Source organism: Petaurus breviceps, unplaced genomic scaffold (genome assembly GCF_028583685.1).
Source record: "Petaurus breviceps papuanus isolate PSGF00001 unplaced genomic scaffold, PetGlider_PUasm1.0 76, whole genome shotgun sequence".
Classification (NCBI taxonomy): Eukaryota; Metazoa; Chordata; class Mammalia; order Diprotodontia; family Petauridae; genus Petaurus; species Petaurus breviceps.
This window is the reverse complement of record NW_027186473.1, coordinates 25943228-25958028: the sequence shown is the minus strand read 5'-3', so window position 1 is coordinate 25958028 and position 14801 is coordinate 25943228. Positions and strand designations below refer to the sequence as shown.

Here is a 14801-nt window from a genome sequence, read left to right as displayed (position 1 = left end):
TGGCAGTGACTTGAATCAAGGTTTATATGGCATTACACTTGTGTATTCATGATGTAATTACAGCATTTCTTTCAAGCTGCTTCTAAAAGCTGCTGGAATCATTGTCATGACAATATCTCCATTCCACATCAAAATGGAAATGATGGGAATAGGATTAAAAAGAGGAAGGAATGATGGGAGTGGTTGAAGTACACACAAAATAATTTCCCATGAAGCTGACTCCTAAAGATATTTCCAAATTCATCTCTGGTGGTAAAAATCCAGGTTTTTATTTACATAAGTTATTGATGACTTGAATTCATCTAACTAAATTGTACAGGGCTATTAATATTAATGGATGTATTTATTTTTTTTTTCTGATCTGCATAAAATAACACTTGCATTATAGGAAGACAAAAATGTTAACAGAAGACATAAATCAAATGCTGAAGTTCACAGACCCTCCCTTTGTAGACTTAGCATTTAGCTAAATGGAATTTTAATAATACATCAGTTGGTACCATATTCAATGTTTGAGTTAAATTGTGGTAAGACAGTTATATTAATGGAATTGTGTTAGTTTTTGTAATCATAATAGTAGTGCCAGTCTCCCTTACTTCAGATAATATAAGTGAATGCCAGTTATTCTCCTGCTGAGTAGGGAGGCTTGACTCACTCCAGAATGGGATCTGTTGACCATGCTAAATTTTCAGCAAGTAGTTTGGGATTGAAAATGTTCTATTTCCTTCCATCCCTTTAGGGCTTTCACTGTGAGAGTTTGGCATGATAATCCACCATCATAATGTTCAGTGCACATCTAGTTGGCAAATTAATACATCAACTAATTACACTAGGGCTTTGGGCAACAGCTCCTGATGGCAAATTCATACTGATCCTCTTTAATTCAAATTGAAAGATAGGGGAGAGACGATTGAGGGCAACGAGGTCAATTCCCAGAAGATGCATAAAAATGTGAGACATACCAATTTCAGTTTTGCCATTTGATTTCTCCTGAGGGTCTTACAATACAGACTCCCCTATCCTAAAGCTTCCTTCTAATGTACTTTGGAAATGCTGTCTTTTAAGGTCCACAAATTAGTTTAACATTTTTTCCTCTGGTTTTTAATTCAAACCTTCTGGATCTCTTCTATATAGTAAATTTATACAATGATCCATAACTTTACATTTATTCCAATTAAGTGTCATCTTGGTGATTTCATCTCATTACTCTGTCAATATAGTTCTGAATTTTAACTTCTTTAATGACTCCTATCTTACCATCAAAACCTTAAGACTTTCTTGGAAAACTATCATGTCAAAAGAATTAAAAAATAAATATGGAGAAAGCAACAGAGAGGTACATGGTGGGGGTGAGCAGGCTGTATTATGTAACCAATGAAGAAGAGCACAAGTAAAAGATGTTATATATGCATTGTATGATAGAAAAAGAAAATGAACTGGTCATGTGGGAAGGCCAAGGTCAAACATGTGGATGCTGTCAATACTCAATGGTACCCACATGGTGTCTGGAGAAATAAGAAAAGGCATGTATTTCCCATGTTCGAAACTGTGACAACTTTATGGGAGGATATAGACAAGAATGTCACAGGATGGGAATCTTGGATGGATTTTGATCTATGTCATTGGAAGGAATTTCCAAGTCACTGAGGTCCTATTCCCATTTGTGTCATTTTATTATGTTTGATGTTTCATAGCTCTGTCATCTGAGGTTCTTATTTAAAAAAAAATACTGTCTGCTTTTAAAAAGGTACATAGATTGAGGACTGGATGTTTCCTTATAGGACACCTAGTCCAAATCTCTTATTTTACAGTTGAATAAACTGAGGCCCAGTTAGATTAAATGACTTTTTTAGTCAGCAAGTGGAAGGGTGATAATTCATACTTCAGAATTGAGATGTCAAATTATTTGTTTGTTCCACTGAACTACGCTGCCTCAAGTTTGGATGGAGTTGAAGTGCTTTCTAAAAAGAAATAAACTACAAAAGAGAACAAATGCAGCAAATATGGGATAGAAGAAATTAAAAGAAATAGAGAAATAAGTCATTACTTGGCACTTGGGCTGTTAATTACTCTAATTGATCACCTTACTAGGTACCTTATTAAGTTTTCTGGTGAGAAAGACAGAAAGGAGAACACACACATACATATGTATGGATATAGATATAGATAGATTAGATAGATGGTTCTATTTCATTTACTTCAGGTACATTCAATATATTTGTGACTTCACTGATATTCTTTCCATTTGTGCAGATACAAATTCTAAAGTTTCCTTGGCTTGAAAGAGTTTGACAAGTTGCTGTAGCCAACATTGTTCATTACCTCATGCTCATCATTCCAGGGATAAAACTCCATGAACTTAAGTTGGTCGTTGGGTGACAGATGGACAGGTTTTTGCAAGGTCTATGATGAAAGTCCTTCTAAATTGGCAGGAATTGTTACAGCTTGTACTCTGCTGGCAAAACCTTAGAAAATCTAGGATTGTCTCCAAACCACACAAGAGTAGGATTTTATGGAGGGCCAGAAATATGCAAATTTAAATATATATAATCTCTACTCTCAAGGACTTTAGAGTCTTGAAGGATGTGTTTCTATGTATGTCTGTGTAATGAGATTTGTACTGAGTAATTATAATATGGCCTATGAAGATTAAGTTCATAGGAGAAATCAAATGATGGTCTGAGAGGCTTAAAAAGGGCAGGGCCCCTTTCAGTTGAATGATCAGAAAAGTTATTTGAAATCACTCTGAAAAATTTAAAGCATTGTAGAAATAGAAGTTATTTTTTATTGATATGGGTATTCCCTCTGATAGTTCAGATCACAACCTCTCTATATCTTCCCATCTCTCATCCTGTGTGACTCTTGTTCATATCCTTCTGTAAATTTTCTGAGGCAGAGCTACCGAGTAGGCTACAGATTATCTTTCAAAAGGGTACTGTTGAAATAATATAATCATAATTCCTCAGGCTTGCACCATGTCTTTTTCTAAGTAACTTTATAGGCCCATTTTCACTTGAAATCTAATGTTTCCTTTTATGATTTTTGTCTCACAATTAAAAGCATATAAATTACTCTGAAGAGATATACTTATTTTTGACATTGACATCAAGGAGAATTTATTGTGCAGGTCTTTGTAGAAGAGAAGTTGGGTGGCATAGCAAATACCAACTTCAATTATGTCTTTGTAAAAGAGGCAAATGCCTTGTCCAAATGTATATTTGATCTGGTCCATGTATTTTGGTGCCATGGACTTCCCAAGGCTCTATCCTGGAATTTCATGAACAACATGGGGTTTTCTCCAGTTTTCCATTCTTTTTACTTACAGAGAGAACTTTGAAAACTACACATGTCATGTCTGGTCATGCTGGACCTGGCTTTTCTTGAGGGTCATCTTTTTTATATGGGAATAATTCTGACTGACCTTTTTTACTCTTCTGGGGTAAAAACGTGTCACTGTGACTTTTCATTGGATTTCTTGATCAGTATTCAGTAGAATGAACACTCTAGTACTTTACTAGACTAGGTATGCATGAGATAGGCAGTCTGTCATCTGTCCAGGTAGACAGTTTAACAGGAAGGTAGAACTACATAATAAACACAAATGTTCACCCCTTTTCTATAAAAATTCTTCCAGATACATGTTTATTTCATACTAACTCTATTCTTCAGAAAGGAATAACCAAGGTGTTTTCCCTGAATGTGCTTTCTAATATTATGATGCTACTTTGAAACAGCTCTGCTTGCTGGTAAAGTTAATTGTTATGCCTTATTCACTTGTAATGATTGGTATTTCCTCTGTTGCCTGCAAAATTACTAACTTGGATTTTTTGTTGATGTTATTTTGAGTTTCAAGAATTCTATTTAGCTTGTTTCCTAATTTTCACAAACATATCTTGTTCTAACCACCATCAAATTTTTATTGAAGTATTTCATTAGGAGACATTAGTGACTTATTAATAAAAAACAAAAGTTCCATAGTACCTTGCTATAATTAAAGCAAGAGGTAAGGAAAATTTTTAGTTATGGAAACTGACAATACTTGTAACTCTCCTATTTATCATTTGTTTAAAGAATGATGTGAGTTTAAATATAATGGTTTGAAATTAATATTGTCCATTGTAGTTGACCTTAGTTTTGTTGCCTTTGAGCATTATCTTTATTTACATTGTTGTAGTCATCATTAATAATGTTCTTTCACTTATGCTTTCTTCACATTGTCACAATTAATCTAAATCTCATGGTGCTCTGTTATGAACCAACCAACAAGCATCTATTAAGCACTTATTATATGCCATCTTGTACCATAATTTATTCAGTCATTTTCCAATCTTTAGGGCACAAAATATGTTTCCAGCCTTATGTTATTATAAATAATGTTGTTTTTCATTGCCTGGTCTAATCCTTCTCTCTTCCTGGGTGTGTGGAATAAAGTTAGTAATGGGATTCTTGAATCAAATGGTATTAAAATTAGTGATTTTTCATGGATAATTGAAAATTATTGTTCAGAAAAAATGGATCAATTGAGAACTCTACTAGTAGTGAAACATTTTGCCTGTATTGTACACTGCCTTCATCATTGACTTTTTCTATCTTTTCCCATATTTATCTATTGCATTCAAAGTGATACCCCAGAATAACCATATACTTTTATCATTAGATGAAAAAAATAAACCTTCAAGAAAATACATTACTGAATTATATTTCCATCTTTTCCTTTTTCTACATATTCTTCACCTTTTTCTTAGAGGACATACAGACAAGAAGACCTGAGTTTAAATCCAGACTCAGACACTTAACCAAGTGTGTGATCCTGGGCAAGTTACTTAATATCTGTAACATAAGTTTCCTCAACAATAAAATGGAGATTATTCCAGCACCTTCCTCCTACAGTTGTGAGAATCAAATATGATATTATTTAAAAAGTACTTTGCACAGTGCCTGGCACATAGTAGACACTATATAAATCTTATTCTCTTCCCTTTTGAAGCCTCACATAAATCAGTATCCCATTGGTGATTTGATTGGTCTAGTGTTAATTTGTAGATTACTTTAACTGGTGTCATCTTTTTTTTTTTTAACCTCGACTGAGGCATGAAAAATGAATTTCCATTCTATTATTTATGTAATTCTATTTTCTATGAAAAATGTTTCATAGTTGTATTTGTATAAGTCCATTGTGTTTTGATAGCTTAACTCTGTGATATTTTGTGAATTTTGTAGTTATCTTTAAATAGAACTTTTCCATTCTCTCCTTTGTTCATGTGTTTTGTTACTAATATAGAGAAATGCTCACGCTTTGGGGAGATTTATTTTTTATCCTGCTTCTTTACAGAAGTTATTAATTTTCTTGATTAGATTTTTTTTGTTGTTGATTCTTTAGGATTTGCTAAGTAAACCACCATATCATTTGCAAATAGAGATAATTTTTATTCTTCTTTGCTCATGCTTAATCCCTAAGTTTTCTGGTCTTATTGCTATAGCCAGCATTACTATAGGTCAAATCATAATTGAATGAATGAATTAATGAAAAATAATTGAGCACTTATTATGTGCAAATCACTAAGGATATGGCTAATAGCAAATTATTTTATTTTTTCAAGGTGCTCAGATTATAAGAGGAAACAATGGATAAGAGGTTTCAGTTTCAAGTCAGGTGGAAGGACCCAGAAATCTTTAGTATGTAATAGAAAGAAAAAGAGAATAAAGCACATTTTTGTTGCACCCTATCTTATTGGGAAAACTTCATGAGTTTCTCCATTACAAATAAAGCTAACTCTTGGTTTTAGATAAATGCTTTTAATCATGTTAAAGAAAAGTTATTCAATTCCTATGTTTTTAATAACATTTTAACATAAATGAGTACTTTTTTGCATCTATTGATATGAGTGTTTGGTTTTACTATTAATGTGATTCATTATACTAATTATTTTCATAATTGTCTCCTATTTATCCCTCCTATCTCTCTAATCTTAAATATCTCTCTATCTACTATATGGTTCCTTGCTTCTTAAAAACATTCCCCAGTCTTGTAATCTGTATGAAATCCTCAAACTAGAAATATCCTTCCCTCAAGCTATTATCCTGCATTTTTCTTCCCCCTCTTCCCCCGACCCCGACAAATTCATAGATAAAATCTATCCATACTCATTGCCTGGAAATTCTTTCCTTTCATTCATTTCCAAGTCCTTTATAATCTGGCTTCTGACCTCATCACTTAGTGGAAAAAGTTTTCTCCAATTCTCATCCTTTTTTACCTCTCTGAAGAATTTGGCATTTGACCACATCTCTGGGTTTTTATGACAGTGTTTGGCTCTCTAACCACTCCTCAGTCTCCTTTGTTAAACTGCTTCACCCGGTGAACTCATCAACTCTCACAGGTTCAGTTATTACCTTTATGCATTCATTCAGCCCAGGACTCTCTCCTTAGTTCTATTTCCATGTCACCAGCTTCCCATTAGACATTTGTCATTTCTTGTTTTTTTGTCTGTCTCTGCAAAAACTCTTGAATTTATTCCCTTCCCTCCACTCAGTCAACTATAATCTTAGCTGATGCTTTGATAAACTCTTACCTGGACTATTTCAATAGTTTCTCTATTGTTCTCTGTATCTCATCTCTCCCCACTTCAATCCATCTTATGCCAAAGTGTTTTATTTTGAAGTAAAGACTGGAGCACATCACTGCCTTTCTCAACAAACTCTGGTATTATTCAATTATTTCTAGGATTGGATAAAACTCCCATATTTTGCATCTAAAGCCCTGCATAACTTGGACCCCACCTACCCTTTTCATTCAATATACACTTCCTCCCTTCACACAACTGATTCTCCATACCTTTGTACTGGCTATTTCCCATAACTATAATGGACTCTTTCCTTCCCTCTGCTTTTTAGAACCCCCAGTTTCCTTCAAGATTCAACTCAAGTCCTGCCTTCTAAATGTTGTCTTTCCTAATCCATTCAGCTATAATGCCTCTCAAAATAAATACAACCCATAATTATTTTGTGTATACCTATACATGTATATGTTATCTCTTCCTACAGAATATAAGCATTTAAGGGCAGGAAATTTCTCCTTTGCCTCTGAACCCCTGAATCTTTTTTTTTTTTGGAAGGGGAAAGTAGGGCAATTGGGGTTAAGTGACTTGCCCAAGGTCACACAGCTAGGTTTTGTGTTAAGTGTCTGAGTCTGGATTTGAACTGAGGTTCTCCTGACTTCAGGGCCTGTTCTCTATTTAATTGTGCCACCTAGCCACCCCCTGAACCCCTGAATCTTATATAATACCTTCATCATGATGGTTGATTAATAAATGTTTGTTGATCAATTCATTAATTAATGTTGAACCATCTTGGATTCCTCATCATAAATGAAAGCTGGCCATAATAAATGATTTTCATGTTGATTGCCATAGTCTTCTTTCTAACATTAAAAAAAAAGATTGTTTCATTATTCATTAGTGATACAATTGTATCATTCTCTTTCACTTCTATTCCTCGCTAATTTGGGTACTGATACCGTATTTCTCTCTTAAAACTCATTTGGTAGGGGGCCATATTTATCTCTTTTTTGTGAAAGTTCATATAGCATAGGGATTATTTAAATTGAATTAAATTTTTAAATTTAAATTAATCTTTTAATTTAAAAGTTTTATTAGAATTGTCTTAAAAATCCATCTAATGCAGGAGTTTTTCTTTGGGAATGGATTCATAGTCTTCTCAGTTTCTCTTTTTGAAATTATATTGATTGGAATCTTAATGAATTTTTTTTTAATTTGAGGATTTTCATGCTTTGGTAAAATTTTTTTTAAATTTTAGGAAATTGTGTCAATACAATATAATGACAATATCGACATAGCTAACTTGTAGTTTTAACATCTTCCTAAACAAACTACGAAAACACATATTTAATAGACAGAAAAAATAATAATTCATTTAGAGGAACCAAAGACATAGAATATAAATGGAATTTTAAAAAGGAGCAATGAAGAATGCACATGATTTCTAAACCTCAAGCTATCTTATAAAATATCAGTTATCAAAATCATTTTATGATGATTTAAAAAAATAGAAAAGTCCTTCAAGACAGACTAGGCCAAAAGAGAATCAGAAATAATAGAACTCATTAGTCCAGTGTTAAAATAACCTGAAAAATGATTTACATAGGGAAGAATTACATATTTGAAAAGAACTAGGAATACCAGAAATCAGTCTGGCAGAAATTAGTTTTAGACTAACATCTTATACAATATTTCATGAAAAATTTAAAATAGATTTATGATATGAATATTAAAGATCATGTAAAAAGTTTTTGAAGAGAAACAGACCACCTACCATTGTCTGCTATGCATAAATGATGAATTCTTAACCAAAGAAAATTTAGAAGTAGTCAAAATGGCTAAAGTAGATATTTTCAATTACACAAAATTAGAAAATTTTTGCACAAATACAGTGAATCTAAAATAAGAAAGGACATGGCCAATTGGCAAAAAGAATCACTATATCAAATTTATCAAATAAGTTTGGTATCTGAATTATATAGAGATATTTAAGATTAAGAGCCATTCTCCAAAAGATAAATGGTCAAGTAATACAAGTGAGAAGTTCTTGAAAGATTTGCAAGCTAAAAATAATTGCATTTGAAGAATTGTGGAATATTAGTTGCACTATTGCATTTTTGAGGAAGGTCTGAGTGCAACCATTATAGAAAGCAATTTTGAAATGTGAAAATACAGTGACTAAAATGTCTACTCCCTCTGCTTGACTATTCAACTTATATTCTAAAAAGATCATTGACAAAATAAAGGCTAGACATATACCAAAATATTTATAGAATTGTGTGTGTATGTGTGTGTGTGTGCTTTGTAAAGAACTAGAGAAACAAAGTAGGTTCCCTTGAATTGGTAAGTGACTAGACAAATTGTATTATATGAATATCATGTCGTGCTACTGTATTGCAAGAAACATAATGACAGAGAAGCATGAAAAGACTTAACATGAATCAATACACATTGAAGAAAACAGAGCCAAGAAAACAAGATATATAATGGTTGTGACAATGTAAATATAATGCACAAACCCCATAAACAATAAAAAATATGTTGCAAAATCTATCCTCCCCTCAAAAAAAAAAAAGCTTTGCCACAAAGAAGAAATATGAGAAGATAATTCCCTAGTATTTTTTGGGGAGGTAGAAAGGGTAGTATAAGAAAGGATTTTTTGAGACATCAGTTGATTTTTTTGGATTCACTTAATTTTTTATTTCTAAAACAATCCATTATAAGAGATTGTATTGGGGAGGAGATTTGATCATGATATCTAATTCATGAGAAAATCTAGAAGATACATGAAAAATATACTAATAAGACTATTTTGAGATTTTGTTTTTTGATCTTTGAAATCAAATTAACTTTTTGTTTTTTGATAATCTTGTAAAATGCTCTTTTATCCATTCAATAGTGTTTTCTTTTCTTTTCTTTTTTTAAGCAATCGGGGTTAAGTAACTTGCTCAAGGTTACATGGCCAGTTATTTCTGGGTGTGGTGCTAAGTATCCGAGCCTGGATTTGATCCCCAGGTCATCCCAACACTGGAGCTGGTGCTCTTACTCGCTGAGCCACCTGGCCACCCCTCAATAGTCTTTTCAAATTTATTTGTATCTCCTTTGATTTTAATTATTATTTGCTTATTTTGGGATTGTTACTTTGTTGATTTTTTATTTAAAAATATTTAATCAGTTCTTAAAACCTCTCTTTTTTCATTATCCTATGAGTTGCTTTAACAGAATCCCATAATTTTATGACACTTTATCTCACTCTTGTATTCTTTTTAATAGATTATTTTTGTGATTCATTCTTTGTCTCTGTCATTGTTTAAAATATTGTTACTCAACCTATTTTTTAGGTCTATATCTCTAATATAGAATCCCTTCTCTCCATTCCCACAGTCATCTTCCTGGTGTAGGTCCTTATCACCTCATACCTGTATTATTGCTATAGCATTCTGGTTGTTCCTTACTCCTTACTCCTGTTCATATTCCATTCAACTGTTAAAGTGATCTTCCTCAAAGTTAAATTTGACCATGTCCCTCTAAATAAATTCCAAATTCAGATATCAACTCCTTAGTTTGATTTCTAATTCCTACCTTTCCAGTTTTTTTTTTTTTAATCTTAGGCCTCTTCATGTATTTCACAATCTAGCAACACTCATTTTCTTGTTCTGTGAACTCTATCTGCTTATTCTGTGGCTTTTCATTGGCTATCTCCAGTGCCTGGAATGTTCACCATCCTTGAATTTTCTTCTTGACTTTCTTGCTTCCTCCATTTTTTTTTTTGGAGGGAGGAAGGCAAGGCAATTGGGGTTAAGTGACTTGCCCAATGTCACACAGCTAGTAAGTTAAGTGATGAGGTCACATTTGAATTCAGGTCCTCCTGACTCCAGTGCTGGTGCTCTATTCACTTCACCACCTAGCTGCCCCTTTCTCCATCTTCTTGCACTCATTGAATCCTGGCTCCATCCTGATGACACTTGCTTTCCTGGCTACCCTTTCCAACGCATAGGATCATGAACAAAAGAGAGATTTTAATAACTGAGTAAGTATTTTAAATAGAAAATCAACAAATTAACAGTTCCAAAATAAGCAAATAATAAGCAACCTAATCTACTTCCTCAATTAATTTCTCATGAACTACTCCTCCATCCCACCTCAGCTACACAAAAAGTTATCCCCTTGATCTTGCCATCACCTACAAATTCACCACTTTCATATTTAGGAACATTGATGGCAACCACTCAGTGCAACCTGATTTGTTAAGGTATAACTCTCTTAAGTATGAACATATTGTTTTAATTAATGTATCAACTCAGATGATGAAGTAAAAGTGATGGGTTCCTGTAAGGGTTATGGGATTTAAAGATCTCCCATGCCCCATGGACGTGCTGACATAGCAGAGCAAGAGAAAGTGAAAAGCCGAGCTAATGGTCCTGCGGTTGGCAGTTGGTGGCGGTTGCCTTTTTTTTTTTTTTTGAGTTAGGACTGCGGCTGAGCACTGCCAGGGGCCGGAGCTGCTGGGAGCGCTCTTCCAGGACGCTGGGTGGTTGCTGTGAGTGGGGAGAGGAGGACCTTTGCCTGAGGTAGCCTGTTCTGTTTTAAAGGCTTGAAAATGTGGGTGCTTTCTACTTTATCTACCTGTGCCAATATCATAACTACTCTGATGGCTTTCACTTTCTGGTTTTGGGACTCAGTCTTTTGGTATCTTAATAAATTTTCTAGCTTATTTCCCCAAATGGCAAACCTGACGTATTTTGTGATGGATAATTATATCAGCATATTTATAATCTCTATAGGCATTGTGAATATGGCATTGCTGATACAGTTCCTTAGTTTCTAATTCTTTGCAATAACTAATAAATTATCTATAAATATACCTGAGACTTTTCCCCATTTCTTTGTTATCTTTATGGTATAGACTTTGTGGTGCTATTTCTGGGACTAAAGGTATATGCAATTTAGTGATGGAGTATGGTTCAAAGGTTTTTTAGTCTAAAGAGCGACTTATTTCATAGCTCTATCAGTAGTACTTTACTGTGTATATATATACCACCACTCCAATATCTGTCACTTCTTAAAGAGTTTTAGACAGGTTATATAGAGAGGGTAGATAAAAAAATAAAGCTGTGGTTGCAAAGCTCAGGTAGGGAGAATCCTAACTTCTCTTAGGATAATAATCTATGTAACAAAGGAGGTGGAGAGAGAAAGAGAGGTAGGAAAGAAAGTTGCATCCAATCTCATTCTCTGTTTATACCAGTGTACCAGGTTACATTGGCCTAGTAGAATATTCTTGGCAGGAAAGCTTTTTAAGTTAGCTGATGTTATGTTATGTACCTTGGTATCTTCTTCCACAGCCACCATAGTCCCAAGGTTGAATGGACTTCAGAAGATACGTTTTAGTAATCTCTCAGCCTCCTTTATAGCAAGTCCATGAGGTCTTCATCATAGCAGATTATTTAACATATTAAATTATATTATAAAAGAACTTTGTTTCCAAAGGATCAACTTCTTAAGTATTATTATACCTGAGCTCAGATTTTAAAAGGGCCTAAGTGATTATTTATTTTATGGAGAATTTGATTCTTGTATGAATTTTTTTAGTGTTGCATAATAGAAATAAATTTTAGGTGCTAATTTTTCTGTCATAAATGCATTTCACTTGCCATTAGTAGACTATTGCAATCTATGTTTTAAATTATTTGATGGAGGGGTGGCCAGGTGGTACAGTGAATAGAGCACTGACCCGGGAGTCAGGAGGACTTGAGTTCAAATCCAGCCTCAGACACTTAACAATTACTAGCCATGTGACCTTGACAAGTTACTTAACCCAAATTGCCCTGCCTTCCCCTCTCCAAAAAGCAAAAAAAAAATATTTGATGGTATTACCATAGTAAATACTGTAGAACACAGAATTGGATCTGTTAAAGATTAATTTGACTTTTATAACATTAAAAATATATACAAAAGATGGGTAAGTGTAAAAACTGTTTCACATGGCAGATATATGGGCAATTTCATAGTAATGAGATATGAGTATGAAATACTGTTATTATACTTTCCCATTGCTATGTTTTAATTTTTCAGTGTTGCTAACTCTGCAAACTTCAGTACTTCAATTCTGAATCTATTACCTTATCCCTACAGTCATAGGAACACATAGAGCTTGGGATGGGAAGAATTTATCCTGGTAGGATATTTTATTGGTCCTTCTCTTTATCTCAGGGAAAGATTCAAAGAGATTGTTCTCCCAGTGCATCCTGTTACACCCAGGCCACTTTCTTTGTTCACCTATGAGTAAAGATTTAAGTCAATCTCTGATTTCTTATCCTAACATTTTAATTTTCCTAAACACATTCCAGTCCTCTCTCCTCTTCCTGTTCAACTTGGACCCAACTCATCTATCTGCAATTCCTGTCCCAGATGTACAAGTTCTATAGGTTTTCTATCCAAATCTCTGCATTTTATCTACTTGAATAGGTCGGCCAGACTCTCCATCTCCAGCATGCCATGACTTATGCTTGGCTGGTAGTCTGTTTTAGAACCAATGGGCCTGTCTATACCCAATGAGGTATCATTAGAGCTTTATTGTTTTTATTCAGTTATTTTTCAGTTGTGTCCAACTCTTGGTGACCCCATTTGATGTTTCCTTGGCAAAAATATTGAAGTGGTTTGTCATTCTTCTCTGGCTCAGTTTATAGATGAGGAAACTGAGGAAAACAGGGTTAAGTGATTTGCACAGGGTCATACAACTAATAAGTGTCTGAGGCTAAATTTGAACTCATGAAGAGGAGTCTCCTTGACTCCAGGCCCAACACTATACACTGTGCTACCTAGCTGACCCACTAGGGTTTTGTATAGAGCTAAAGAAAATAAAATTGAGAAAAATCATTAGATTAAATTAAGTACATACTAGATATGATACAGTTGTGAGGGCATGCATTGAATCATTGATTTTCAAGTGGGCAAGATACAAAAGTTATGAAAAAAAAACCCATCCTTTTAAATCACGAAAAAAGGCCACTAAGAGAATATCAACAACTAATGACTCTCTGTTACTTCCCCTTCTATATAAAATTGAATGCAATCTACATATGCTTTGAGGGTTTGCTTGAGGACATTAGTTGGTAAAAAATAGGTTTTGACAAGTGATATTCCACAGAATGCCGTATCTCTCATCATCACACAATTACCTGAAAAAATTTAGAGAATATAAAATTCCACTTTGCTTGCTGTTTGTTTATTTAAAAACAAAACAAAACAGTTGGGACTCACAATCAGAATGGCTACCTAAATGAAGACAGACAAATCAACTACCCCACCCCTCCTCCAATGAACCTAAAACATAAAAATCACACTAAATAATAACCAAGAAATACAAGAGAAACTATAATAAATGACTTCTTCTACACAAAATATTGCTCAAAAAGCCAGAAAGTAAAGGACAATATTGGGGAGCATCATCAAAGCCAGTTCCAGAATAACTAATAGGATAAAGAGTTAAGAGACTTGAAATAAGAAGACAGTGTAAATTTGAAATGTTTTACCAAAGGTTCAAGAAGGGGAGAGGAAAAGGGGAGGGTGCAGTGGTGATAACTTGAAAAATAATTGAGAAGTAGAGGCTTTTGAATTCATAGTGAGGACAAAGAATGGAACGATGGGATTAGAAGGTAGAGAGAAAGCTGGAATTACAAAATGTAATCAGATAAAAGAATTCCAAAATTCATGAACAGGGAAGTTGACACTTGTGGATAATGGCATGCTCTATGTTATGACCATCCTTGTGTATAGCTGAGTGGGGTGAAGGAGTAAGTAGGCTATGGGAAGTGAATAAGTTGAGAAATTGAGCAATTAAGTTGGTTAAGGAAAAATCAATATGTATAGAATATGGATGAAGGATTCTGAAGAATGAAATTTTGAAGGCATAAATTCCAATAATGAGGAAAAAAGGGATATAAAATGAAGAGAATTATGGAGCAGCTAGGTGGCGCAGTGAGTAACAGCGCCAGCCCTGGAGTTGGGAGGACCTGGGATCGGTTCCGGCCTCAGATACTTAACATCTACACAAAATAACTGGTCGTGTAACCTTGGGCAAGTTACTTAACCCCAACTGCTTTAAAAAAAAAATGAAGAGAATTATTTGAATACAAAAGGAACTCACCAACCAATATGGATTTAAAGAAATGCAGAATATAAAAGCCAGGCAGCAGTGGATAAATATTGTACTATCACCTGGTCCTATATACATGAGTTATAGTGCTA

General features: G+C 34.0%; 1 long non-coding RNA gene across 1 annotated transcript in view; it reads right to left on the bottom strand.

Moving 5' to 3' along the window:
• Positions 1-14801, bottom strand: part of LOC138174761 (uncharacterized) — a 78934-nt gene that overhangs the window by 620 nt on the left and 63513 nt on the right. The window lies entirely within an intron of this gene.